The 24,526-nt window shown below is 41.6% G+C and overlaps 1 protein-coding gene across 16 annotated transcripts in view; it reads right to left on the reverse strand.

Moving 5' to 3' along the window:
• SGMS1 (sphingomyelin synthase 1) overlaps positions 1 to 24,526 on the reverse strand; it is a 323,258-nt gene that overhangs the window by 296,933 nt on the left and 1,799 nt on the right. For 2 of the 16 annotated variants that reach the window (XM_023739577.1, XM_023739573.1), the window contains exons 1-3: positions 13,188 to 22,024; positions 5,815 to 5,971; positions 5,157 to 5,223 (exon numbers count right to left, since the gene is read on the reverse strand). The exons of 2 other annotated variants lie outside the window; for them this stretch is intronic. The gene's annotated coding sequence lies outside the window, so the exon portion shown is untranslated. Of the gene's footprint in view, positions 1 to 5,156; positions 5,224 to 5,814; positions 5,972 to 10,471; positions 10,681 to 13,187; positions 22,025 to 22,077; positions 22,153 to 24,526 lie in introns of those variants that run through there. 12 more of the 16 variants (XM_023739639.1, XM_023739629.1, XM_023739588.1 and 9 more) reach the window with 11 other exon arrangements.

Here is a 24,526-nt window from a genome sequence, read left to right on the forward strand (position 1 = left end):
TGGGGTTGTTAACCAATGTCATAAAACAATATGTGTACTAACTGTTCAATGAGAAGCTAGTTTGTTCTGTAAACCTTCATCTAAAGTACAATAATAAAAAAAAAATCACTCCTTGATACAGAAAAAAAAAAAAAAACCCCCACTCAACAACAAGGGGTCTCTACAAGGTAAGAAATATTGTAATACAGATCCCCAGTTAACAAATACAGAAATTAACTCATAAGAGGCTAAATTACTTGCTCGAAGTCAGAGAACTAGTAAATGGGTATTATAACTGGCTCATAGCATATGCTAGGTACTCAATACATATTTTTGAATATGAGGACTTTGTTTATCCACCATAAAAATGTAAAACACTACTTATCTCACAAGGATTTTGTAAGCATAAAACCAGATTATATATAAGCTGCCTAGCTCAGTGTCCTGACCTTTGGAATATGCAAATATGTTATAGTAGATAGCCAACAATGTTAATATAAAAAGCTAGGCATGATAACCACCTGGAATAGGGTTATGATATAAGAAATACATATAAAAATATCATAGTGGACAGACAATATATGAATGGCAAATAAGCGCATAAAAAAGTCATCAGGGAAATGCAAAATAAAACCACAATGAGATACTACCGTATACCTACTAGAATGGCTAAATTTAAAAAATTGACAACACCAAATGCTGACAAGGATTTGGAGCAACTAGAGTACTCTCATGCTTTGCTGGTGAGAATTCAATGGGTAGATGGGTAAACAAACTGCGGTACATCTGTACAGTGGAATGATTTAGTATTAAAAGGAATAAATTATTGATACATGCAAGAACATAGAAGAATCTTAGATGCCCTGAGTTAAAGCAGCTAGTGTCAAAAGGTAACAATCTGTATAATTCCATTTATATGACATTCTGGAAAAGGCAAAAACTATAAAAACAGAAAACAGATCAGTGTTGCCAGGAGTTAGGGGCAGGGGGAGGGTTTGACTATAAAGAGGAAGCACCAGGAAATTTTAAAGGGAGATAGAATTGTTTGGTATCGTGTTTGTAGTGGTCATTACATGAATCAATACATGTGTTAACAGTCACAGAACTATATACCCAAAAAAAGTGAATTTTACTCATCTAAATTGAAAATATTATTAAAATATAAAATTTAAAAATCATAGAAGAACTGGTAGGTCTTGGTGAATGACTGAATATTTGACATTTGGTTGGTGGGGAAGGGGATGACAGGTGAAGGTCAAACACCTCAAGTTCCTTGCCAAGGGAACGATAATGGTACAGGAGACCATCAGGAGTAGGTACGTGAGGAAAAGTCAACAAAGAGACACTGAGAGGTGGGACTGGGGTCAAGAACCTTGGCTTCTAGCTTGATTTCACCAAGTAGTGACTGTGTGAAATTATGCAAGCCACATGGTCTCCATGAACCGTCATTTACCTAACACTAAAATGAGAGCAAAGAAGTAAATGATCTTGAAGACCTTTTCCCGCTAAAACATTCTAAGGTCGATTTGTTTTTTAACTATTGAGTCTGGGAGGATAGCAGGACAAGTAAGTAAAAAGGTCCATGTGGAAAAATACTATACATCCACACAAATGCCATCAAGGAACAAAATAAAGTAAAAACAATTTACGTGTGTGGGTGGTAGAGTAATAGTGATGGAAGTAGCCAACAGCAAAGAAAAGATAGGAGGAGACCTACAACACCACATCATGTAATGGACGCCAAGAGAAGAGGGGTTTCATGGGGGTAGAAAGGGTGAGTGTAATTCAAGAATCAAATGCTGAAACAGTCAAGAAGAATGAGGACTGATAAAACAACAAAAACTATACAGATTTCCAAGACCAACAGAGAAAGCGATCGCCAAAATAAAAAAAAGTAACAAAAAAGCTGCCATCCAAAATTTGTATGCTGTCTGAATATCTTGGATGTGTCCTAATTGTCTTTGCCCTTGCATCTGCTGTCTCACTGTGCCTTCATTTTTGCTGTTAGGGTCACAGAATTTAATAAAACATGTAGGCGCAGTATTCCTGCAACACCTCACTTCAGAGGCTGCGATTTTCAGAATTTAGAAATTCCTGGAAATTAAGATTATGATAGTTGAGTGCTGGGGAGCCATTTTCTTGACCTATATAAGCTTATGCAAAGTCTCCAGAATTCTAGAAAGGAAGAAACCACTTCATTTTTAAAGGATCACAGAACGGAAAAAATACAATTTAAGAAGGACTAAGATTTTACTGTCATCTTATTAGCTTTTGAAGCAAGAAACAGCATGAAGTCAATAATACTCCCACACTGACCAACTGAAACGTGACAAATCCTTCATCCCTGTCCAGGATGGGCCTCAGAACACCACTTAATGGGCGTCAGTTATTCCAGCCACATGAATCCAGTGAGACATACCACCCTAAGCCCTTAACCAGAACTGAAGGAGGATTAGGGAAATTAACAATTAAAAAGCACACCCGAAAGCAAAGTTAGCACATGAAAAACTTTTTCAATACAATTACTTTTACCCATTTTCCTTTTGGATGATTAAATATGAAGACGTCAATTTGATAATACCTGGTTTGATGGATTATGAAAGAGATCGGTGGAGGAGGAACAGCAGGAGACTTCAACTTTATAAGAGTCTGATCTTGTCTTTTCTACCACTGACAACTCAGTAACTTAGGGCAAATTTCTTTACTGCTGCTTATCTTCCTTTCTGCATCTGTAAAATGGGGATAATCATGTGCTTCCTATCTGGCAAGCAGGCTACTTGTGACACTCGCCAGATGAGATCATGTCAGTGAAAAGCACTTAAGGAGAATACAAATAAAAGGACAAATGCAAGGTGTTATCCTGTATAGGGGAAAAAGCGTATATACTTCAAACCCATGCAATCACATCCCGACAGCTGCTTTCAAGTCAGCCATATGCTTCTCTTCCTTCACAGCTGGCCTGCTGAGCAGATGCCAGAATTGATGGAAGCAGAAAGGTGGTGAGAGAGAATGCTTCTGCTGCCCAGCTCCAGTTCTTGTGGCTACATGAAGATAAGCAGAATATAAATGGATAAAAAATTACTTTATCGTTTTTGAAAGCTTCCTATGTGTCGGACACCATGCTAGGCACTAAGAAAAATGAGATTTTTAAAATAAACCAGGCCATGCTCCCAAGCACTTTCACTCTGGGAACAGCTAAGTAACCAATGGTAATCCAGTGATGGGTGGAATGACTGAGCCAGGCACTGGGAAAACATCTAACCCTGATGGTGAGTAGATTGTGGATATCCTCAGAGAGGAGGATGAGCCAAGTCTAGAAAGATGAGTGAAGCAGGAGGAAGGCATTCTAAATGGACACAAATCATGGAAGTAAGGAACCATAAGGCAAGGGGTTCCAAGGAGCTGAAGGGTAGGGTAGATGAGAGGGCATGACAAGGGACAAACGCTAGAGACGCGCGTGTTAAACCAAGAAGCTCAGGCTTTCTCCTATGGGCAATGGGAACTCTGGACACATTTTGAACAGGGCCTAACACGATCACTCTTGCAGTTTAGAAAGAAGACTGTGACCAGCAGTTGAGAGAATGGAATGAAGAAAGGACAGCAAGTAGATAAATCAAGGCAGGAAGCAATGAGGGCTTCAGAACATGGACAGAAGTTGATGAGTACAAGAGATAATAAACTCAATGAAACCAAACCCACTGCCAATGAGATGATTCTGACTCACAGCAACCCTACAGGACAGAGTAGAACTGCCCCATAGGGTTTACAAGGCTGTAAATCTTTACAGAAGCAGACTACCACATCTTCCTCCAGCAGAATGGCTGATGAGTTCGAAGTGCCAACGTTTTGGTAAGCGGCCGATCACTTTAACCACTGTGCCACCAGGTCTCCTCCAAGAGACAATGAAGAAGGAAAGTAAACTTGCTTTGGTGACTGGATGCACACAGAGTAGAGGAGAAGAACTGTGGATGACTCCCTAGTTCTGTCGTGATGACTGACAGGATGATGGTCTATCTCACAAGATACTGGAAGAAGAGCCGATTTGGCAGGCAAGATGACTTCACTTTGTACAAGCAGAGCATTTGTGACCAAAAAGTCTTTGGTTTCTTGTTCACTTAGCTGCCTATTTCAACAGGCAAGAGGACCTCCTAAAACACAGTGAACCGCCTAGGCAAGAACTCAATTCCATGCTCTTAACCTCTTAGTAGCCAAAGTGAGAATGTACCTAACATCAGAACTGAAGATCAGGGAGGTTAAATGGCTTACCCCAGGTCACACAGCCAGGAAGCAAGGGAACTGAACTTCAATCCAGGATGTTCTGCTTCCAGAACGTCATGTCAGCTTTTCATCTAGTATGCCATCTAGTATTCATCTAGTTCCATTAAGGGCCTAGTACTATTCATTATATGTAGTAGAGGCTCAATAAATTAAACAGGCTGGCATTCAAAGTCTTGCTACTTTATTCTTCTCTTGTTACTACCTCCAATAACAGAATCCTGACAACCCTCAACTACCAACTTTCAATCCCTAAAAATGCTGATCCCACTGCTGCGCTCTGGCTAAACTGACCTCTCAGGCTGGAAAGCCCTGCCGTATCTCTGCTTCTCAAAGTTCACTGCAATGGCTACTTCCAACCAGTCACTCTGTAGCCCTACAGATGTGGGGAGAATGTTCCGGGTTCTACAGAAGATGACTCTAAACTCATTTGCCCTACTTTATATCACGACACTACAAGTACCCTGAGGGCAGTACTTGTACAAACTCACATTTTTATCACTGGCTGAAAGTAATATGATACCTCTTCCAGCTCACCAGCTTTCTGTTTGTGATGGGAAGGAGGCTGGGAGTCTGCTAGGGAAGGATATAGTGTTCATTTGGAGCCTGCCACTTGCCAGGCACTGTTCTAGGCATGACAGACCAGTAAACCCACAGCAAACACCCTGAACTTACAGTCCAGTGAAGATGTTGTGTTTATTTTTTTTAATCTGAAACACACACATCAAAATGTTAATATTTTATAAAACTGGGTGCTCAGTACATATGCATTCATTATATTATTCTCTATATTTTTCTGAGCATATAAAATATTTTCATAATAAAATACAAAATAGAGAGAGAAAAATATATGTAATGCCTCTATTCTCCAGGGGAAGAACCGGGTGGTCAGCGCAACTTACTTCCAAAGGGCTCTGGGAAGAGGAAGTTTTATTGTATCTCTTCTGTTTTTAACGTTGCACACCACAGCTGAAAAAGTGATCAGGCAAAAAAGATGGAAATCAGCAAGTTTAGGTAATATGAATTCAACTGAACAACAAAATGAGGTTCTCAGTCAGCCTAGTCTTTCCTCATTTCTGCCTTCATATCCTCTGGAATGGTAAATGGCAAAAGAAAATAACAGAAAAACATAACCACTTTCTAATACATGTTTGCCTCAGGAGAAGAAGCCCCAGTAATAACCACTACCATTTACTCTATACTCACAGTGTGCTGGGGATTTACAGACATGATCCCACAACAAACCTGAAAATGAGCATTATCCTCATTTTACAGATGAGGAAATTAAGATTCAAACAACTTAAGTAATCTGCCCAACAACCCACCTGTCCCATTGCTGCCATCTGGCAAAGCTGGCATTCAAACCCAGCTCCGTCTAGATTCAAAAGCCTTAGTTTTGTTTGCCTCCCAATATCTGATATTCCCTCTCTCAACTGTCATAACTTCTGGGCTCTACAAATGCATGAATCTCATAAAGAAAGAAATCTCTATCAGGCAGGTCAGTAAATAAAAAACCATCCAAGAAATCAGTCTTAAAATATATAGTATCAGAAACAGTACCTCCAAATGTTAACTCAAGGTAATAAAGAAAATTGAGGCGGGAAGAAAAATAAACTGTACAATCCTCTGTAGTCATGAAAGAACATCTGCATAATTGTTTTCAACTGGACAGCCATAACATTTGAAAAGGACTTTAAAGTTGCAATCAACAACAAACCTGTGAGACAAAAAAAAATTAATTCTTTAAGTCAATCTCTCATACTATTTATCTTTAAATAACTCTTACTGTGAAGGGTATATCAAACTTGTCTTCTACATGTAGACAGAGGGGTCCAACAAACTAGACCTTACAGGAATAGGTTGAGATTTATTATTTGCTAAATTTTCAAAATTAGGAATAGCATAAAATGTGAAGTACAGGCCCTCATTTATTCTAGTAGGAACCTCAATAAATATTCTGGAAATAAAATACAGATGAAAAAACGGGAAAGGTGAGATTTAACCTACACATCAACTTCTCTGGCCCCTAAAGTTTATCCCTAAAACAAAGGCCACAGTGTAAAAAAAAAAAAAAAAAAAAAAAAAGGCTCTGTACTGCCTCTACCTCTTCCTCCCACACATCTGAGTGTTAGGGCTTAAGCCCCTCTGACCATACCTCCCAGACAAGAAGGAGCTTTTGGGGTCAAAAGCAAATAATCAGAGCCCTCTATCAGCTGGACCACCCCCACCACTACCACAATCACCTTAAAGAAAGGAGACAGGTCCCCCTGTGCGAGCCTGCACATACCAGGCTGCTGAACAGAAGTGTTAAGAGCTGAACCCCAAGGAACATTCAGATGCACAAATCAGGCAGAGGTGCCAGGGGAGGGGTCTATGAAGGAACTGCTAAGAAGATAAGGGAACCAGAAGTGTAAAGAGCCTCAAAGACCCAAAAGGGGGAATGAAATGAAAGAAGGTAGTCCACAAGAGTCAAGAAACATTAAGTATTAATGTCAAAATAGCGCTTGAAGTGCAGTGGTCAGGGAGGATTCCAGTTAAATGGGACAGGATGATAGGTATAGACACTTGAGTACAAATACTCTCAAAATGTTAGCTAGTATTCCTCTTTTGATCGTAACCTCGAGAGTGGGGCCTGTTTCTCCTACGCTGTTATAGTCCTAACACATCCAGCACCAGTAAAGAAACTTGGTATCAGTACGTCAGAAAGCACAAAGGCAGGACCCTGCATCTCTGGCCATGTTCTCACCACCACCCTACCAGGGCCCCAGCAGAACCACAATTATGACTTATCAGAGTCCCCCAATACAGCAGATTCTACAGCTCAGAAATCACACTTTTAGTTAGCCACCAAATGCATAATGTAAAGCATACTTCAACTGTCACATGGCAACCATTTGCCAAAAAGACCATAATTATCTTCTTTCCCAGAGATGCATTTCTCTGGTTACAACTTTCAAGTTGAACCAAAAAATGTATTCAGACGGTATTACAACTATTCTTTGAAGCAGAATATTTGACTGATTGCCAAAAGTCACTAAATGTATAAATTATAAGGTTGAGTATTAAACATGTATGTTATTTTGTTCCAGAGGTCACCCACTTAAATCAAGGACTTTTTTATAAGCAAGGACTTTTTAAAATCCACTCATAGAAAAGGAAGAGAGATCCTTTAGTTCCAGGCATTAGCACACACACCCATCAGCAAAAAGACCAAGTTCTTATTGTTGTTGTAGGGTGCCGTCAAGCTGGTTCCAACTCATAGCAACCCTACATACAACAGAACATTGCAGAGTCTCGCGCCATCCTCACAATTGTTGCTATGATTGAGCCTATTGTTGCAGCCACTGTGTCAATCCATCTTTTTGAGGGTCTTCCTCTCTTTTGCCAACCCTTTACCAAGCATGATGTCCTTCTCCAGGGACTGGTCCCTCCTGATAACATGTCCAAAGTACTTTGACGAAGTCTCGCCATCCTCACTTCTAAGGAGCATTCTGGCTGTACTTCTTTCAAGACAGATTTGTTCGTTCTTCTGGCCATCCATGGTATATTCAATATTCTTCACCAACATCATAATTCAAAGGCATCAATTCTTCTTTGGTCTTCCTTATTCATCGTCCAGCTTTTGCATGCATATGAGGCAACTGAAAATACCACGCCTTGGGTCAGGTGCACCTTAGTCCTCAAAGTGACATCTTTGCTTTTTAATAGTTAAAGAGGTCTTTTGCAGCAGATCTGCCCAATGTGGAAAAAAAGACCAAGACAGACTCAAAAAAATTATCAAACAAAAAGAAAAATCATACAGCAAGAAAGTTGACTTTAAATATAAAAATACAATCCCTGATGCCATCAGTAAACTCACAGAAAAGCCCCTCCACCAGATACGTCATGTGCCTTTAGAAAATGTGGGCAGCATAAACGAACAGATTTGACTGCTACTGTCTAAACTACAGTTTATTGTATTTAATTTTTATCCAGCTTATAAGAGTATAAAACATTTCACTTCCGTTACCACAAAACAGGAAGCTAGCCTCAATTTCCTTAATCTCCACACGAAAGTTCCCATAAAAGTGTTGCTGCAGGATAAGCAGGCACCACAAAGCCAGTGGACCTCCAGACAGAGTGAGGGGAAATTTTGTTGCTCTCTATGCTCCATCAGGCCTCCTTTACTCCACACAAATTTGGGAAAAAATACAAGTTAAAATCAAGGTGTGACTGTGTACACATAGCTTGCAGCCCAGAACAGCAGCTGCCCCTCCCAAACAGACTGTTGTACCTAAACAGTGAGACAGGCTTCCAGACGAGCAAATCACTTAAATCCTATCTGCATATCCAGCAAGAGTCCTTACGAGAATCTTACCAGCTAAGACTGAGTAGAGGAACCAAACACTATTGCCAGATTTTCCCTCTTGAGGTACTGACAGGCAAGAGCTATCAGAGCAAAAGATATGAACACATCGGGCTGTTTTCCAAGAACCCTGACAGGCCTTGCTCAAGGTAGCTGCCAAGTCCGCTGGTGAGACTGCTCTGAAGAATTGTGAAACCACTCTCTTGACCTCAGGCAAATACTGGTGCCTTCACCTCAACACAGCTGAAAGTGTTTGGGTGTTGACCAAACTTGGACAAGGCACCCTCTAGTAAAACTAATCATAAGAAGGCACATACTTTTCCTTATTAAAAACAAACAAAAAGCCTATTAAAAGATGTTTTTTAAAAGCAAACCACATATTTGGAATATTCTCAATCACATCTTAGAAATATTAGATTGTAAATCTATACAAATAAATATATATTTCTACATATATTTACCATAATTACACAATCTGTACACTAAGCAAATAATCTTAAAAGCCAGACTATATAAAAAAGAACTGGGCATCAGGATTGGAGGACAATTCATCAACAACCTGCAATATGCAGATGACACAATCTTGCTTGCTTAAAGCAAAGAGGACTTGAAGCACTTACTAATGAAGATCAAAGACTACAGCCTTCAGTACGGACTATGCCTCAATATAAAAACAAAAATCCTCACAACTGAATCAATAAGCAACATCATAATAAATGGAGAAAATATTGAAGTTGTCAAGGATTTCATTTTACTTGGACCCACAATCAACACCCATGGAAGCAGCAGTCAAGAAATCAAACAACGTATTGCATAAGGCAAATTTGCTGCAAAGATCTCTTTAAACTGATAGAAAGCAAAGACGTCACCTTGAGGACTAGGGTGCACCTGACCCAAGCCATGGTATTATCAATTGCCTCATGTGCATGAGAAAGCTGGACAATGAATAAGGAAGACCAAAGAAGAATTGATACCTTTGAGTTATGGTGCTGGTGAAGAATACTGAATATACCATGGACTTTAAGGATACTGGAATATACCAGAAGAACGAACAAATCTGTCTTGGAAGAAGTATAGCCAGAATGCTCCTGAGAGGTGAGGCTGGCGAGACTTTGTCATAACATACTTTGGACATGTTATCAGGAGAGACCAGTCCCTGGAGAAGGACATCATGCTTGGTAAAGTAAAAGGTCAGCAAAAGAGAGGAAGACCCTATGGACTGACACAGTGGCTGCAACAATAGGCTCAAGCACACCAACGACTATGAGGATGGCACGGGCCCCGGCAGTGTTTCATTCTGCTGTACACTGGGTCTATGATTGTACTCAACAGCACCTAACAACATATATTTAAAGACCCACTGCAGCTGTCTTCATCCATTCTCAGCCACAACCTGATCTTCAGTTTCAATCTGGAAGGCCAAATGCTTTCTTCAAATGTTGTTTCTGACATCCTTGAACTGGTGTATGATCAGTGACTGCATCATTATGTAGGTTACCACCACATCAGCATGACATCAGCGACACAAATAAGGCACGTCATTCAAATATTTACTGTTAATATCCAAAGATTTATTTTTAAATGTTGGTAAGCATTCCAGATGTATCCTAAAATAAAAATCTTCTTCAGCCAAAGGCAAACTGTGTAACATCTGAGGGATTTTGTCATGTACTTATACAAGACGTCAAAGAGGATGCAAGGGCTGGTTATTATATATTTTAAAAGGCTGCCTGAATAAAAGAAAGCTCTAAGATTGTACTTGGCGTATAACACTATCAACATTACCTGCTACTAACAATATCAAAGAGCATGCTACTAACAACCCATGGTTGCCTGCTGAGAAGGTGGTTCAGTTGTTGGAAACTGAGGTACCTTGAGAGAGCAAACATTTCTCACATATTACTTCTGTAAAGATTCTTCTGTCATTCTTCTCGAGAGAAGATGCTGAAATTGGCTTGCAGGCAGTGAAAGCTGAGATGCAGATGGAGATACTGAAAACCACTTCATTATCTTGAAAGCCAATTACACCGTTCCACTGCCACACTTCTAGAGTCCAGCTTAAGGATGCATTTTTCTCTCAACTGGTTGTGTGAAGCAGCAAGCACATGCAAAAATATCACAGAAAAATTAGTGTAAGGGGAAAAATCTTACTTCTGCTTTTGAGATTATCCAAATATAATCACATTCAAGCAGTGCACAAACAAAGCTGAGGTGAGGGATGAGTTCAATGAAACAGTATTACCATCATCACCAACGAAAGTCAGTTATTTGACAAAAGTTTAATAAGATGAAGGCAAACTACCGAAACCACAACAACAAAAAGCCTTATTCCTCCCTCTTCTATCTCAGCTAACAGTCAACACTGACACAATATCACAGATGTTCAGTACTGTTCATATATGTTCATATATTGTTCATAAATGTTCATCTTTGCTGAGATTAAGTTCCTCTACCACAATGCCAAACTGTATTAAAATTTTAATAATAAAACTATAGTAATTTTTATAGAATTTCAGATTTATACTTGCATTCAGAAGTCCATTCTAGGATGGTGATACTTGGCTTTGGCAATAATATTCCTTAACAGTCTATCTTTCAGCACTTAGTCAAAATCTATACAGAAGAAAACACTGGAGAAATACACAGTACACCAAAATGGTAACAGTGGTTACCTATGTGATTATGAATGCTATTCTCTTTGCTTATGTATTTTCTAAATGGAAGAGGAAAAAGAGGAGCAGCAGGGGGAAGAAGGAAAGGCAGGAAGGGGAGAGGAGGAGAAGGAAGAAAAAGAAAAGCTGTCCTAAAAGGAAAACCTAATCTTAGGTTAAAAAGCAAATGCAGAGCGGCCTTGAACAGTCAGCACAGTCCTGTAAACTCCAGAGGGTGCCATTCACAGACTCCAGTGTCCGTGGTGCCCCCAGGAGTTGTAGGACAGACCGCAATCCTACCCCTCATCAACGAGTCTAGCTCAAACCTGCCCTCCTCTGTGAATGCCTTCCTGCACACACAGACGGCATTTAATCACACTGCACTGCCAATGGGCCCATCAGTCAGCTGCCCTCTCTAGAGTGTGAGCTCTTGAGAACAGAGCTCCGCCTTGCTGTCCTCTGGGACCCTGAGAGCCTAACACAACGTCTGGCACACAGTGGAAATGCACTATGTTTTGGCTAAGAACACAGCACTGTTCACATCCTTGCCAAACACCGCCAACACCAATTCTACTTTATCTCCATATTGCGACAGGTGGCCACACTACCAAGGACAGTGGTTAATTTCTTTTCCTCAAGAAATCTGCTGCCCTTTTGCCTATGAAGGAACGAATTAACTTTTACTACAGCTTTCTGGGGTCACCAATTTGAAATGCACACTAATTTTTAACGCAAATCTGCTCAGAAGGGCCATCCCTACAGTGGGTAGGAGGGGCCACGGCTGTTGCTTAGTGGAAAAGATGTCCACTTGAAAGTCAAGAGACCTAGATTCCAATCCAGGCTTCACCAGGCTCCTACAAAGGATTTAAACCAGATGATTTCTAAGAATAAAGCACAACTCCACATGGCTACAAACGCCACAAGCAGGGGCACAAGGCTCAGAACAACACGAGACCCAAGAGAAGGGACAGTGAACAGACAAAGCATGGTTCCGGGGGGATGGGGGGCTAGTGATGAGGCTTGTGACAATTAAAGCATAGAGAACAAAAACCAGAAAGCAGGGTGGGAAATATCCCTTAGGCCTAAAACTACCATGCCACCACTTCCGTATCCTTACCACCCACAGAGCCTTGCACTGGGCTAGGGGAGAAAGAGACTGCAATGAAGATAGTTTGATGCCGGGGCATTAATCATTATGACACCTTAATTACTTCAAGTTTTCTAGAAAATCAGGGATTTCAGGTCAGAGATGTAGCCAATAACAGGTAGACAGAGGCACATCTGATAGGACTTCACAGGTTATATCAGACTGTCTTAAAGTCTCTGTTAAGGAGTCATTCTTTTATAGTCCTTGTATGAGTATTTATAAAACCTTTTTATGGCAAAGTCAGTATGGATTGACTATTTCCCTAGTAGACTAGAAGCCTGTGGAGGGCAGGAACTGTATCTGTCTAGTTCATCACTGTCTCCTTACCGCCCAGCAGGGTGCCTGGCTCACGTTTGGCGTCAACCAGAATCTGATGAATAGTTTTTTTTTTTTTTTTACAAAAGCGGTACATACCTTTTTGCACAGAACAATGTTTTTAGAACAACTTCCTATATGATTGATTATTCTAGATGTTATTTTTAAGGGTTGTCTAGTACTTCATTACGTGGATACATATAACAAATCCCCTATTATTGGATAGTTAGGTGATTCCAATTTTTCACTGTGATAAACAGCTCTGAGCAGAATAACAATCCTGATTATTCCTTAAAATGAATTCCTAAAAGTAGAATTGCTGGATCAAGAGTATGTAAGTATTTATGCCATCACTCTCAAAAGCTACCCTTCACAGCATGATCTTAAAGGGCAATTGTTATGAAATTTACTAGTTGGGTAAATTGTTTTCCTATTATTAACGTACTTCTTATTAACAGAGATAACTTTACAATACCGTAAACTTCTCAAACAGAGGAATTTCCTTAAACAGGTGCCTTTGACAGCAACAGCCAGTCCTAAACTGTCCTCTCCAGACCTATTTTCAGTGTCCATCAAATGCAGAAATCTGAGAAGGAGCATCTGCTCCAAGTAGTCTCTTGCTTGTCCCCTCAGGGCTCAACCTTCTCTTCTTGCGCAGTAGAGGAGAAAACCACATTGTTGCAGCACACTTCCTTCCCACCTTCCCTCCCCCTCAGTTAGCTCATCTTCCAATGACACCAGCTACATCATTTTGCTGCTCTTATTTTCTCAGAGGAATAACTAAGACACAGAAATCTCAAGACCTAAGTAAATGCAATGAGTCTCTTGGTGTGTGCCTGCCTCCTCCCTTTTGGGCAGTTACTTCTCATTATTGTTGGAGTTGTTGGTAGTTGTTGTCGAGTCTATTTAAACACACGGTGACCTCATGAGTGCGGAGTAAAACTGCTCCATAGGATTTTCAGGAGTGATCTGGCCTGTCTTCTGAGGCACCTCTGGGTGCATTCACACGGCCAACCTTTCAGCTAGCAGTGTCAAGTGCTTAACCATTTGCACCACCACAGACGCATTTTTTATTATTAGCCCCTCTAAAAAAAGAAAGAGGTCAATGAAGAGAAACTCTCACTAGCACAACTGTAACCTTTTTCTGCTTTCATTAAAATGGACGTTTCAGAGACATTCCTGGTGAATTTCATGAAAGCTATGGACGTTCTACCCAGAAAAGTACACTTGAGTACATGCCCAAAATGATAAATTTTATTTCAGTGGCTTCACGACGCCATCCATGGACCCCAGTGAGAACCTCTAGGCCAGTGAGAGAGCGTTCAAACAAATGGCCAAAAGGAGGCTTGAGAAATTCCTCAGTCATCTCACCATCCCGTGTCTGCTTCTAAAATCAAAGGGATGAGAGAAGCCAGCCATGTTCAGGGCCCGATGGAAACCTGGAACACTGCCCAGCACAACTGCTGGTAATTCTGTAGGCCTTTCAGAGTACCTCAGGTGTCACTACACAGACAGAGTCAGTAAAGAAAATGTCAAGTTACCGACCTTGTGCATGGGCGACAGAGCCGTTACAAGGCCCAGGTGAGGCTTTGCCTCCAGACCACCGGACATGCTACAAATTTGTTTACTTAATTGTTGTTTGTCTGCCCCATTACAAGAAAACTCCTTGCAGCTGAGACTCCACTTTGTTCACACCTATATCCTTAGCTTTGTCCAGGGTCACAGCTGCAGATGAACTGAATGTTTAGGTTTGAGACTGAGGCCGTCCACGAAGACTTCCATGGAAAGCAGTGACACACATGGAACATTCTGTAGACTTGAGACTTCAAAATGAGGACATAAAATAACAGCCAGAAGGAGTAATGGGGCAGGCTCTCAGATAAGATCAGGTAGAAACATCAGGGAAAGGATGACAAAGTCCACATGGTGAAAAATCTTAACACATGGCCAGGAAGCTAGGGAAGGAGGGACAGTCCCTGTGCAAGAGCTCCAAGACTGACTCGTAGTCCATTTAGTCAGCATGCCTCCCCATGAGAGGAAAGGGAACCTGCACTCCCTCCTTCTGAGAGGCAGAAATCCCTGGGTCACACTCCATGCCACTTTCCAAGGCCACCTCCACAACAACTGCAGAATGCTGCCCCGCATTACGGAAGGCATATACCAAGGGTTTTCGTACAACAACACTGTGATGTAGTGATTATTATTACCATTTCACACAAGAAAAAACCAGTGCCACAAGTAAGTTTAAATCGAGTATATTGCTGTTTCTACCACTCCCCAACTAGCTTTCAAAATCAGGGCCCTGGGTCCTGGTCTTTCCTAGTTCCTGTTATCCAGAAGGATCCTTTTTTTCTCCCATTCACACAAAAATGGCTCAAGGAGTTCATTACAACCTCACAGGTGTGCCTGGGCAGCCAGTCATGCCTGTCCCCACCTGCCCTCGCTCCATCTCAGGTGACCAGGAAAGCCTAGTTCAGGCTCACAGGCCCAGATTCTCCCATACAGGGTGTTCCTTTTACAACTTCCATTTTGGTCCTGTGGCAGGACCAGCATGCCAGATATCAGCTCTCCTGTCCTCATCGACCCACTGGTGCACCTGCAACCCAGCCACTTCCCCTGCCGACCCCACACACTCCCCTCTCCCTGACTAGTTCTCCTTAGGAGTAATCAACTCCTTTTCTTGTTTGGCCTTGTGTACCTCTGCACACCCACCTCACCCACACCTTGTTTTCAGACATCAGTCCAAACCATTGGCCTGGGTTTGCTAAGGCATTAGGGGGACAAGCTGCCAGCAAAACACCTCCCTTCCCAATATTAGATTAGTTATAACAGCCCATCCTTCATGAATTCACAGAATATATCAGCGTGAAAACTTTCAAAAAGACTAAACAAACATCACACATTTTGCACTTGAATGGAAAAATTTGTCAGGAGAGGTATCAGTCATAACCTGAAAAATACAAACAGCTGGAGAATCAACCACTTTCTGCTGCTTCTATAAAGTGATCTGGACCAACAACTAACCAGGTCGGAGAAAACCAGTGAAATAAGACTCTTTTTTTATTAGCAGGATAATAAAAGATTGATAATGGGGAGCTCATGAGCCACTCATTTCAGGTGTCCTCTAATCACAGGACTCATGGAATTCAGGAACTAGATGACCAGGGGTCAACTAATCCAAACTCTCCTTTACAGATAAGGAAGCAGAGGGCCCAAGTTTCTCAAGGTCACACCACTGGCAGATATGCCTGGGCTTGCAAATTATTTGTAAGGGCATGAAGGAAGGAAGGAAGAAGAAAGGAAGGAGGGAGGAAGGGAAAGGCAGAGAAAATTAAAAAATGTACACCGAGAACAAAAATAAAAGTGGAATTTAGCACTTGGCCAAAAATTCGGGGGAAATAAGCTGAAACCCTGTTTTTCAATAAAGAGTTTCTTTAAAAAGCTGATCTACCTTAAAGAGAGAAAGTCATTAATCTTCTCCAGGTTCCACATTTCTAAGCAGCAGCTAAAATGTAGCCACAATTTTAAAAGACAAAGAAAGTAAACCATCAAGTGCTCCCGTAAGGGTTCCTAAGTAGTTTTGAAATGCAGTCCCAGTTTCCAACTTCCCCTTTGCTGACCACTTAATGCTTGTCAGAGTTACCTCACTGAAAAAGTAAACCTCATGTTATTTTAAAACCAAAAGCAAAGATCCCAAAATACCACTATCCTGTGGTATCAGTGACCTTCTTCTACACATTCTCAGGCTTGGTGTGCAGCTGCACTACGGCACTCACTACTCGATGTTAACATTTATCTGTGGACATGTCTGTCTCCCACGAACCCTCCAGGCGCCATCTCACGATCTCTGGGCTTACTAAGGGTTCTAGGCCGCAGCTGACCTTCAATATGTGTTTACTACCACTGTAAGCTATGAATTATAAGGACAAGACTTGAAAGCGTCTCGCACACATGAACAGGCCACTCCAGCCTCCCCCATCTTTCCTTGGCAACCCCCATCCTCTCTGCTCCATCACATACCTTTACCAAGCAAGCAAGCCTCTCCAGGCCTACGGGGTCACAGAAGTGCCCTGACAATGAGCCCGGGGAAAGATCTAGACCACAGGAAAGCCTTGACAACTGGCCCAGGGAAAGATCTAGACCAATCTTTCCTCCCAAACAACTCACTTCTGTCGCTCTCCTTTAACTCATGCTTTCAGCGGTAAGATCTGAGTTAGTTCCAACTCCCAAGCTCCTACAAAATCTTGCAATTGTAAAAATTCCTCATTCTCCAATTTTGTGTGTAACATTTTCAGATGGAAAAGATGCCGTCTGAATTGCAAAACAACAAATCTTTGCTGTAATGATAACAGCTTACAATTCTTGAGCGCTTCCCATAGTGGCTGTACTAAACTGTTTACACAAGGTAGCTATTATACCTCACAACAGATGAAGGAGATAGGCACACAGCATTTTTTTTTTTTTTTAATTTGGTGGCTTCCTACAAACACAGTTTTCTACTACAACTAACCCAGTCAAATAAGTATCTTCCACCTTCCCACTGTCAAGTTATGTATCTTAATATACTTTCAATTTCTCTGTGCCTAAATTCTCCCATGGGAATAAATGGTGGCATAAAGCCTTTTTCTTTTTTTTCCTAGTTTATGGCAGGTTGTAGAGAAGACGGAAAATGAAATTTAAAAAAATCAGGCTACCTTCCTAAGAAGAGAGGCATCAGATGACACTTCATGCTTCCAATGAAGTTAACATGCGTTTCCACGTTTTCTCTCCACCCTAGGTTATATATCCTGAGCCATGTCAGAAACACTGAGCAGCAGAAAAAGCAAATTTCTCCTCTGCGCCGACTCAGATATCCTTTTGCTGTCCTACATAAACAGACCATGTGAGTCAGTTTTTATTTCATGAAGTAGAAAGTACTTAAAATTTCTAAATCTGAAATCAATCCCGGCTTATTGTTAACTACAACCAGGAGCAGCTGATTCCTTGTGGACAGGGGTACTGCCTGTGGCAGTGGCTCTCAAAGAGCGGTCCCCAGACCAGCAGCCTCAATGTCATCTGAGAACATGTTAGGCAAGCAAATGGTTGCTGCCTCAGAAACTCTGGTGGAGGTGGGGCCCAGCACTGAGAGGTTTAACAAGCCTTCCAGGTAACTTTGATACACGCTGAAACTGGAGAACCACTGGCTTAGGCCGATAAACTTCCAAGGTCATGGGAATGCCCAGCTGGGCTAACCTGTGTTTCACAACTCTTTACGTAATTGTGATGGCTCGCCACCAACAACAGCACCTACTCTTGTTATTTTTCCAACTGGTGGAGGCCCCAAACACTAACCTCTTTCAAGGCATTCCTTCTTCTACTTTCTTGGGGAAATTATTTGTGTCCCACTCTCCTGTCTCTGAATATGTTTCATAGAAGTGTCATGAGGGTCAAGGGTTTAGAGCAGTGGCTTGCGGTAAGCCCTCAACAAACATGAATCCCCATGATTACTACATCTCTGTCCAAAACTAGAACTAGGAATATAGCAAAACAAAACTTGCTTCCTGCACGCCGACCACCTGACTTATTCTATCCACTCTACTTCCCACCAGGCAGGCCATCCGGGGAGACTGCACCTGGCAGTCTTTCAGGCACTTAATCAGTGTCTTTCAGGCACTTAATCAGTCTACAGTCTGAGCTCCTACCGCCCACCCAGCAAACCTAGCAATGTGCACAAACTTCTTTGGTCCAGAAAGCCCACTTTACAGGACTGTACCTCTGACCAGGTCCTTCTACCTCCGTCCAGGTCTTTCTGCACAAAAGCTGTCCGATTCTACAGCATAAAGCCTCACACACCTCAAGCACAACAAATATTAACAAAAGTAGCAATAACAGCAGCTAGCATTTATATTTTGCTTACCATGTGCCAGGCACTAAGTGTGTTACAAATACTAACTTATATAGACCTCCCAACAACCCTGTGAAGTTGCTGCTGTTATTACACACGCCACCAAGGCTGGGGAAATGGGGAAGGCACAGAGGGTTTCTATAACCTGCCTAAGGTCCCACAGCTCCCAAGTGGCGAGGCCAAGATCTGAACCCAGGCATTCTGGCTCAAGTCAGAATTCTTAACTGAACTATCAAACAGACAGCTACTAGTTACCTACTAGTTACTAGTTATCACCAATCCCAAACAAAGCTCTGATTTAAAATACTTAATTATAGGCACAATATCCATTGTCATGGGGTTCAATATTGGGCCCTCAAGGCCACCCCGACAGAAACGTTAATTATACTTGGTTTGTCGGACCTCTTCTCTCTCACTAATCTAATTCTCCCTAAGTCAAGTCAAAACTCTTTCACAGAACAGGATTTCTCTTTTCTCTTAATTCCCCTGGCACCGCACTACTTAACCTCTAATTATATACCATCTGTCACATAGAGTTCTCTAATTGTTTCTTGTATATTAGTCTTTTCTTCTCCCACTCCACTGTAAAATCATTTGAAAACATCCATACTTTCTGTGAAGCCCCCGCAAAGCTAGGCAGAAGCATGGGCTTGCTTATATGGACTTGGAGACTGTTACGTGGTTAACTGGTTGGCTTATTCACCACTTCCCTTTTCTGACACTTCGTTATCCAGCCTTAAGAAAAGCAGAATAAAAGTAAGTTTATTCTATTTAAAGCCAGCATCAGGGGAGGTATTATACTAACATTCAGTGAGAGGCAACTCTGTTTCCAGATCTGTACTCCATGCCTTTCCCACATTACCTCATCTAAACCCCTGCACAACCTTGCAGGGGAGGGAGGTGTTATCCCTGTTTGAGGAAGGAGGAATCTGGGGCTCTGAGGAGTGAGCAACTTGCCCACTGTCACTCAAGCCTGCTGAGTGGAGAACAGAGATTTAAACTAGATCTTCCCAAAAAGCCCCTACTCTGCCCACCTTTAAGGTGCCCGCACTCAAATTCTCCACAAAGCAGCACATTACCTTTGAAAAAAATGTTGTCGTGACAGAGAAGTTTTAAACTCTATTAAAAAGTCATTTTAAAAAGATAGATGATAACCATGTTCGTGAATAGAATTATAGTATTAAGACAGAAAAGGTATCAATTTTCCCCATATTAAACTATGCATTCAATGCAATGCCAATCACATTTCTAAGAATTCATTGAGAACTTGAGAAGCACTCCAAAATATATATGAAAGAACAAAGGTCCACAAATAACCAAGTGCAATTTTGAGAAAAAAGAGCAAAGGAGAGGCTCACTCTGCCACAAAAGACATACTGCAAAACCATAATAATAATCTGTCATATAAACAGATAGACTGGAAGGGAATAGAGAACTCAAAAACAGGCACCCTGAAGAATCTCAAAATCAGTATGTTGTGTGAAAGGAACCAGACACGAAGGAATACCATACTGTATGGTTCTATTTCTATAAAATTCTAGAAAATGCAAAACTAATCTATAGTAACTGAAAACAGATTAGTGGTTGCCTGGGTCTGGGAACAAAGGAAGGAAGGGATTGTTAAGAGGTCCAAGGGAACTTTGGGATAATGGAAATGCTATGTATCTTGACTGTGGTGGTGGTTTCACAGTTACATACACTTGTCAAAACTCATCAAATTGGACAGTTTAAATGAGTGTAGTTTACTCTATGTAAATTATAGTTCATAATAAAGTTGAAAAAATAAACTCATGTATATATGTGGGAACCTGACGTATGATAAAGGTTGCTCCACAAAAAAATATTAGGGAAACAATACACTGTTTAACAGATGATTAGACGGAAACTGGCCCACAAAATGGTAAGGAAAAAATAAAGTTGGATTCCTTCCCTATGCCATGTGTAAAGATGAACCTCAAATAGATTAAAGACCTAAATGTCAAAAGTAAAACTAGAAAACTGATAGAATACAGAATATCTTTGTAATCTTGAAGTAAGGAATAACATCTTATCAAAGGTCCTAAAGTGCAACATAAGACAAAATTTGATGGATTTCATCTATATCAAAACTAAACATTTCTCATTGATGACAGTCAGCAATGACAAAGTAAATACACAGATGGCAGAATGAGATTAATATCTAGAACATGCGAGAAACTGCAAATTAGCCATCAGAAAAGCAGACTAAAGCTAGTTAAAGAAATTGCAAAACCTAACAAATACATTAAAAACCCAAACAAAAACCAAACCCACTGCCATCAAGTCGATTCTGACTCATAGTGACCCCATAGGGTTTCCAAGGCTGTAAATCTCCATGGAAGCAGACTGCCACATCTTTCTCCCACAGAGCCGCAGGTGGTTTCAGCTCGCCAACCTTTCAGTTAGCAGCTGATCACTTTAGCTACTTACCACCAGGGGACCTTACCAATACATTAAAAGGTGCTGAAATTCACTAAGAAATCACATAAATTCACATTAGAACAATCAGACACCACTTTACAGCTAGCAGGTATTGGTAAAAATTAGAAAGGTTGTTAATACCAAACATTGGTGAGGATGCGGGGAATCAGGAACTCTCATGCACTCATGTGAGGAAGCAAACTGGTTCAGCAACTCAGGAGAGTAATTTGGCAATATTTAGTGAAAACAGGTGTGCCTGTACCCTATGACCCAGCCCACCCACTGCTGGGCATGTATGCTTAGAGCAGTAGTCCTCAAACTTTCCCAAGCATCAGAATCTCCAAAGGGGCTTGTGAAAACATAGACTGATGGGTTCGGCCCTCATGGTTTCTGGTTCAGGAGGTCTAGGCTGGGGCTCACAAGTCTGCATCTCTAACAAGTTCCCACATGATGCTGATGCTGCTAAGTGTGGACCACACTTAGAGAACCAATACCTTAGAGATATTCTCACACACATCTTTAAGAGAGTGGGTACAGGATGTTCATCACATCTTTGCTTGTGGTAGCAGGAGTGCAGGTGAGCTAAGTGCCCATCACTAAGAAAACAGATAAGTAAAACTAGTAGACGTATACCAGACCATACAAAAGCAGCAGTCAGAAGCAATGCACCAGATATACCTATCCTAGCGCAGATCTCACAAAGGAAATACACAATGAAATTTCTTTGGATTTTTACACAGGTTTGAAATTTTCCATAATGAAAAGTTTTAATGTTGAAGAACAAGAAATAGAATGAAGTCTACAGTACAATACCACTTACGTAAATTAAAAACACAAATAACCCAGCCTCTTTAACAAGGAGACATATATACCCAAGAACACACATCCAACATGTGAGAGGAGCCTCCTCTGACAGAAGAGAATGGGAGTGAGAATGAAGGAGGAAAAAGAAAACAAGGAGCTTTGCAGAGAGGATTATATGCCAAGAACTGAGGAAAGTGATTAACTCAGCTCTCAAAGTTATCTTTAAATTCCCACTCACCTACATTTACATATAATGGCGGCTTCGGTAAAGTCCCAGTGCCTTGTGTCGTTACCCGGGCAGATCAGTTTGCCACTAAAAGCGAAGGAGAACTTTCTTAAGTACAAACTTTAGGTGATTCAGGCTACCAGGATCTAACCTGCTACTGAGCCCTGGATTTCCCCTCCTTGGCATATCAGTATTTAAAGAGTAGCGCAGGTGCCTGACTTTTGGCAAAAGGGGTGGGTGTGGGTGGGGGTGCATGCGCATGTGCGTCTTCCCCTGTGTCTCTTCTCTGCATTTGTCTTTGTCCGAATGTGTGTGTGGCGTGTTTATTTGTGGAGGTAAAGAGAACTCTGGAGGGGAGCAGAGCACTCCAGGGAAGGCTAGGCCACACTTAATCAGCCATTCAGTTTGGTTTTACTGAAACCAGAACTCACAGTTACAAAACCAAGCCACCTTCCTGGGGAACCACCGCCCTCCTTCTTCCCATTCTTCACTCTTTCCGCCTCCACATCCAATGCTGCCTCCCAAACGTGCTGATCCAAAATGCAGTCCTCTTGTGTCTGGATGGCTTATAAAACTGACAAACTTTACAGCTGAAGCGCTTGGAGTGCAGTCGTTGTTAGATGCTGTAGAGTCGATTTCGACTCACAGCAACCCCATGTGACAGAGCAGAACTGCTTCATAGGATTTTCTTGGTCTTTCTCCTGCAGAGCTGCTGGGTGGATTCGAACCTCCAACCTTTCGGTTAGCAGCCACGCGCTTAACCATTTGCACCACTGGGGGGCTCCTCTGGAACGTGGGAGGAGTTGATAAATGACAATTTATGTTCCTAGCCAAGAGGCTTTAACAGAAAAGCCAAAATCCTTAAAAACCAGGCATGCCATAAAAGTTCTTGTAGAAGAGCTTTCTGTGGCTATAGCTACCATCCAAAACTGGCAAAGAAAAGAGCATTCTGTAATCAGTCATCCCACCACCAGGCCAGAGTGGCCACAGTTTTTTCTAAGAGCCACTGAAGAGTTTGCCATATGAAATAGCGGGAAAGTATGGGAGCATCAAAAAATAAAAATCACCACTGACTGAATTTGTGAGAAACTCCAACAGATGCTGCTGGCAGCAGCTTTAAATAAGCAAGGCCATGCCAAAAAACTCTGGCTTTACAGGAAGAAGAAACAGCTAAACTGGAGGAGGGAGCACAAGAGTAAAGGGGTAGTGTAGATAAATGGGCTGGCCACACACTTGCGCACCCCCCCCCCCCAAAAACGACTGGGACACTTATCCCCCTGTGTAAACAATCCAGAATTTTTATTCCCGAGACACTGTTTTGTCTTTTCTATGGTAGTACCTTTTACTGGATGGTAAAGGGTTAGGAATTCTACAGAGAGTTTTCCTGAAATGCTTCATGTGGAATGAAATTTTATAAATTACATCATATTTGATGTACAGCAAGAGCACTTTTTACTTTAAAAAAAAAAATGGGATGGCCTAATGCAGGAGTCCTTTAGATTTTCCTGAGAGTTGTTAACAAAGGACACATAGGTCTGAAGTAAGCTGAAGTACAGGATCAGCCACAATTGAAAATTTAGGGACTTAACAAAAAAAAAAAGTTTAAAAAGTTTAGTTGAGGTTTCAAACTAAAATTGAATGTCTATAGTCAACACAAAATTATGACCGTACAAATTTCCTTAAGTGTCAAAACGGCTTGGCATTGCTGTATATACTTTATTCTAGGAATGTTGAGGGGAGAACCCCATTTCCAGACTTAAGAAATAGATGAGGTACACGAGGAACACTAATAAGCTTTTCTGTTATCAAAAATTATTTAGATTCAGATGAATAGGCATTTATTGAGTATGTACGAGATGGCAACTAATAACTACAAGTCAGGCACTGTGCAAGATGCTAGGGATCCTCAGATGAATAACACACTTTTATTTACTATGCCCCTCTAACAGGAGCCCTGGTGGCATAGTGGTTAAGCGCTCGGCTGCCAACCAAAAGGTTGGTGGTTTGAACCCACTAGCCACTCACAGGAAAAAGATGTGGTATTCTCCTTCCGTAAAGATTACAGTCTTGGAAACCCTATAGGACAGTTTTACAATCACTTTCTGCAGAATAACTAACCTCTTAAATTGTGCATGGTGGCAGCTGCCACCTCCTGCTACGCAGCAGGTCACAGGGCTGGAGAAACCCAGAAACACTCTACACAGTTTAAGAGAAATAGTGAAGAAACTTATAGAACCACGGCCTCAGAGACCTTAACAGGAAGCAAGATAAGGAAAAGCGTGCTGCTATAGGCAGAAGGCAGCTCCTAGAGGCTCCCCCAAAGCTGGCGCCTCCAACAGCAGGCACAGGCAGCAGCTGCTGGCTTGCAGCTCCAAGGCATGGCTTCAGAGCTGGAAGGCTGCCACCTGCTGAATCACCAAACATCCCTGGGCTTCCCCTGGAGCACTGACCAGACAGGCAC

This window comes from Trichechus manatus, unplaced genomic scaffold, assembly GCF_000243295.1.
Source record: "Trichechus manatus latirostris isolate Lorelei unplaced genomic scaffold, TriManLat1.0 scaffold00007, whole genome shotgun sequence".
Taxonomy (NCBI): Eukaryota; Metazoa; Chordata; class Mammalia; order Sirenia; family Trichechidae; genus Trichechus; species Trichechus manatus.